We start from the raw sequence: 6,149 nt of genomic DNA on the forward strand, positions 1-6,149 counted from the left end.
GTATACAATAAATAAAGTGAAATGTATTATTATGTATAATGTATTATTTAATTATCAGCTTTATGGTTATTATTATTATTATTAGTAATAATAGTAACACCATATATACATAATGTCTTTCTTTTTCAGCTATTTTTAGGTTTTTAGTCTCTAGACTGACCGATACAAGCCAGTGACAAAAAATTGCCAAAATTGTAATAATAAAATTCATTAATAAAATACAAAACTAATACTGTTCAGTTCTTATGGCTCATTTCCACTGAGCGGTACGGAAATCCAGCTCGCGATTCCACTGCCACTAGTATCCTTACCTGATAGGTGTGGTGTATGCTGGAAAGTTCAAAACAATTCAAAACCCTTTGACTTTCTGAGAAGTCTGAGAAGAACTAGCTGAACTTGAGGCTGCTTTAAACAGATAAATAAGCACTGAGTGCCTGGTCATCGCCTGGAGCTCTGAAATCAGCATAGTCAATTTTCGAATAGGCTATATGTTTATAAGTAAACCGCAGATTTTAGTTTTAAACAACTACAAACTCTTAAAACTACATCTCATGACACAATAACAGTAATATTTAGGTTAGCAGGTTTTTAGGTAATGACGTTATTTACATTATAATTTTAAAAATTTTAACATTTTGTTACAAAAACCCATCAAACTGCTTCAGAGAACATATAATAACCACCCGAAGGCATATAGGTTAGTTTTACATTGCAGCACTTGTGAATATATCCAATTTACGGAGCTTCAGGAACAAAGTCACCTAGGATGGCTTTGGGGTGAGTAAAATATGGGGTAATTTTAATTTCTGGGTGAACTATTCCTCTGAAGAGAGACCAGGCAATTTTAATTCTGTCAATTATTACTCTGCCTCATGTCCTTCCAAGTCATAAGACAAATTAACATATTATATCTTAATAAGACATAGCTAACAAAGGATTCATTTTTAGATGAACTTTCTCTTTATTGTGTACAGTTCGTTCACTAGTCCAAACAGACTGGAATGAAATAGATTAACTGTTGCAGCACAATCTCTGAGCGTAAGTCTCTGAGCAGTTCCGGGGCGTTTGAGTCAGGAAACATCATTTGGGTTAGGACGCATACATGTGTCTCCTTGTGTATGTGACAGTCTCTGATTGATGGAAGGGTATTTCTGGCATTTCCACTGTGTGTTCAAGGCTAACTCCTGATTATGGACTTTAATGTGACCTCTGACATCAGGAAGTTCTCTTCAGATCTCGGTCTTGTAAGTGAGTAGATTATTTTAAAACAGTTCCTCTGTTTCTGTCTCTTCTGCCTCTCTCTCTCTTGCTCTCGCTCTCTCTCTCTCTCTCTCTCAGATAATGATGAATAGAAGTTATTCATCCATGCCGTTGGCAGCCTTGGACAATCTGCTGGCAGGCTGAAGTGTTCCCATGATGCACTCTGACAGGCTGAGGAGGTGCATGTCGGCGAAGGGGGGTTTGAGAGAGAGGGGGTAAAAAGGGAAATGGGCCACTCAAGCATGGGCAGTTTAAAGTCCACGGTTGACTGTAGTTCTACTTCCATATCCCAAGTCACTGAAGCACTACTTTGTAAATTTTGTGCATATAAATGTGCTGTGGATAATAATATTTAACCAAAGCGTAGCTGAGTGTTAGCAGGCGAGAAGGAAGAAGTCTCCGACGGAGATGTACATGTGTGTCCTCCTAGCTGATGACAGACTGTATGAAAATGCTGCTCGTGCTGTATTCACAACAGCTGAAGCCATGGAAACTGCTTTTTAAGGCATTAGACTGGCCAGGGAGGTCTAGTTCAGGGGTCAGAGGTCAATTATCTGCCCAATATCAGGTGCTCGCACACAACAGGCAGCGGGTTCTAACCAGCTGTCTACCTCAGACAACAGATCCGTCTAAACGTCTTGTCTAAAAATATCTTCTCAAATTTTCTGAACCTCTTTTTCTACTTTTTACACATCGTTTACATAACACGCTCAGATGATTTTGCCTCTTTTCTTACTGTTAAATCTCAAAGCAACCTTTCAGGATTTGGCAAAACTGTTATTTAAGAACTTACTATGCAGATGAAGCGCATATTTTGGGTTTTTAACATGGTAGTTTACCAAAAATGTATATTCTGTCATCATTTACTCCTCCCTCGTGTGTTTTTTTTTGTACATCACATGAAATGAATGGGGGCCATAACAGTCATACAGTCATAAAAAGTCGTACAGGAAATGTATGAGGGGAGTAAATGATGCTAGAATTTTCATTCTTGGTGAACTGTCGCTAATAAGAGCGTTCATAAATGCATGTTGTTTGCAGCTGCACCTCCAGTGGGTTGAATTAAATGACCTCTTTGTTTTAGTTGCTGGCAAAATGTGGTACTTGAAAGTGTACAGAAAATTGTTAAATAATTTGCAAGCATTACTGTTTGTTTGCATGTCAGAATACGTATATCTTTGTACTGAGAAATAAATGTCTTTTTTTTTTGTTGTTGTTGTTGTGGGGTTTTTTTTCTAGAGAATGTGCCTGTGTGTGGTTATTTGGCAATAAAACACTCCACTTTGGAAACAGCTGAGATGAAATCAGTTGCCAATATCTATTTTCAGCTACCTAGATGGGGAGGAGGGGGTCATTTCTTCACCTCGCTGTAACCTGACTGGTCTAGTGCGCTGTCAGTCAGCAACCACCTTGCAGCTGTCGCAAGAATTGGCTGGAAGTGTGCAGGGGTTCCCCCTATCGCAGAACACCCGTACATTCTCAGACAACCACAAACTGTTGTGGGTGTGTGCGTAAGTCGTGTCTTTGCCAGATATCTTGAGTCACGTAGTTGCAAGTCTCTACACATTCATTCATGTGTGTTTCCACCAAGGTAATTGAACATCCACAAAAGATTGTAACTGAATAAAATGCTCTGTTCAAACAGCAAAAGACACTTGAAATTTATCAAATATGACAGTTAAGACGTGTATAATGTCACGAAGGATTTTGGTTTCAACAAATGCTGCTCTTTTCAACTTGCTATTCAAAGAAACCTAACTTCGCCACACACAAATATGAAAGAGCAAAACTGTTTTCAATACTAATAAATGTTAGAGCGGCAAATCAGCATGATTTCTAAAGCATTTATTCTGCAAAAAAACCCCAAAAAGATTTGTAGTAGCATTTTGCCCTCAGCTGCCACCACTCGCCTTTATTTTAGCTCTCTATTTTGTGCTTTGTTTGTTGTGTGTTGTATTATATCCATTGTCACAGTCAATTATGCCTATTTGAGCTTCGCTCTGTGCTATGCAAAATAAATCTAGCTGATCCAGTGGGAGAATAAATTACGCTATACATGGAAGCACTGATGGATGAAAGAACGTATTTTTATTCTCTTTAACATGGCAGCGTTTTACTTTCATTTTAGTGCCTTTTAATTTAAGATGTATATATTGTACCGCGATTTTAGAAACGCCAGAGCATCATTAATCATATCGGTACGGTTAAAGCTTCTGAAATGCTTGCAATTAAAAAAAGCCAATGTAATTAACTATTTATCATCTAAACGACATGAGGACGCCATTTACCATTTCAAGAGAAACGTGGGCTCATGATATAAACATTTCAGTGATTCATTGCATTGACATAATGTTCAATATTCATGGTCAGGAGTCATGGAGTTCGGGAGGATTCTTAATCAGGGCCTGTGGACTCTGGGAATGTTTAATATGTTCATGACGGATGGGGTGAGGTCTATAAGACAGCAGAATGGATTGAGCAAGAAAAAGCGGTTATCCTCGCCTCACCCTCAGTTCCTCTAAAATCTTTTACCCATTTATCAAATCCCAAGGGTTGAGTTAATTGACTTCTTGGTTTCGGTTCCCAGAAGAGAATATATGAGGAAGATCTCCTATGTAATACGTGCGTATTCACTACCCTTTTTGCTATGTGCGCACACACTGAATGAATGGTTTTTGGCTCAGATCTGACCTCAGTAATTCCATTGATGGCTTTGTGCCTAATCTAACAAGTGTTTTGCCTGCAGGTATAATTTTGAATTTTTTTCCTCGATGGGAGTTGAAACGCAGCTCTGGTTTATTTGTACAGTCTCTCTATGGGCTTCTTAAAGTAGGTTAGATTGTGTTAAAAATCCTCCCTCACCCGAAGGCAGATTAGTGCTGTTCCTTTATTAACCTCTGAACTATTAACCGTTTCTGGTGTGGAAACCGACATTCAGTATCCCAGTGAAGTCCTGCTGAGACAGGAGCGTGCTTATCAATGGCGCTGACTGGAAAGCGTATATTGATGGATGTATTGGAGCGGGTTAGAGAGGGAAAGAGAAAGCAGGATGTGTTAGATGATGAACTGCAGAGAACATTTGGTGCAAAGTGTGTTTATGTGGGGAAACCGGGGAGAGTTGTCAAACATTTTGCTTCAAAGTCTGAAGCTCAGTGTTTGTGCTATGAGTCAGCCCTTTATATAATATTGCCATATTTATCTCAGATAAATTAATGACATCTACGATTTGTCCCTAAATTGTGTACATTAATGTCAAGAACAAAGAGAGCTGTTATAACCTAGAACACCACCAGAGTAACACTGATTGAGAGCATAGACTATTTAAACAAGTTTATCAAAACTAGCAAAATCTTTAATAATTTGATTGTCATTTTTTAAAAACAAAATTCTGTTTTGACTGAATTAATTAGAAATGAAACAAACTTGTGGCTAAAGTGAATTTCGGCATCACATTGCATTCTTAATTTTAAGTGAGTGTTAGATGATGATAAATACATCTATAAACTATATAAATACATGACTATTCACTTTTTCATATACTTTTTTGTATACTTTCATATACAAATTCATATACTTTTATTCAGCAAAGATTTAAATTGTTAGGAAGTGACAGTACAGATATTTATAATGTTACAAAAGATTTTAAAATAGTTTAAATGATCTTTTGAATACTGTATTCTGAAAGAATTTTATTAAGCAATACAGCAGGGATAAAAAATAATGTTTTTGCACAGCAAATCAGCATATTTGAATGATTTCTGAAGGATCATGTCACTGTAGGAAAACAATCAGCTTTGCTATCACAGGAATAAGTTATATTTGAAAATATATGCAAATCTGTAATTCTATATTGTAGTAGTGTTTTAGAATTTTACAGTTTCTATTATATGTATGTATATATATATATATATATATATATATATATATATATATATATATATATATATATATATATAGATAGATAGATAGATAGATAGATAGATTTCTCATGGATTATGATAAATTAGTGATAAAATAGTATTATTCTGATTGATTTTGTATTTGACCTTGATCTTAGCACTGAACTGACAGGACTGAAAAGAGCCGTCTTCTCCATCCCCGTTATCATCTAAACTGATGGTTGAGTAAGAAATCGGAGATCATATAAAAGCTTTGTTACTTATTAATTGAGAGCAACAACTATATAGCTACAGACAAGTCAAGAATCGGTGATTGTACCTAAAATGAAACCAGACGATATACAGCCCTCATTCACACTAACCCTCGTTCTGTGTCCAAACATTAGATCATGAATTCACAGTTCTGAAGATTTAGACGGTCGTGGTAAATTGTCACGGCCTTGGAAAACAGATGCGCTGGCTGCAAAAGATCCCTGAATCCATTATTCTGTCTGTCAGGACTGGCTCTCATGTTTAGAGGAAAAAGCATTTGTCACGTCTCCTCTTTCTCCCTCTCTTTCTCCTATCTGTTTCTCTCGCTCAACCCTTCCTCGCTTTTTTATTGCCCGTGACACAGCTGTCGCCTCAGACGTGGCAGAATCGTGTGCACTTTAATGTGTGCGTGCGGGCAAATTGCTGATCACAAACTGACTCGAGGGAAGAAATAAAAGGCAGAATAAAATTCCAGCTCCGGCACCTGAGTATAATGTCATCATTTTCTCCTTTTGCATAAAGAACGATTGTGCATAAGGCTGTGAAAGCAGTATATATATGTATAAATTACGGATCAAGGACGCTTTTGCTTGATCGAAAGTGAGAGGAAAAGACATTTGTTACAAAAGACTTACAGTTTAAACTAGTATAAACTATTTTTGAAAAAACGTATCACCGCTTGCAAAACTATTAAGCAGCACAACACTGATAATGCTAAGAAATGTGCATCAAATCAGC

Source organism: Puntigrus tetrazona, chromosome 20 (genome assembly GCF_018831695.1).
Source record: "Puntigrus tetrazona isolate hp1 chromosome 20, ASM1883169v1, whole genome shotgun sequence".
NCBI classification, from domain to species: Eukaryota; Metazoa; Chordata; class Actinopteri; order Cypriniformes; family Cyprinidae; genus Puntigrus; species Puntigrus tetrazona.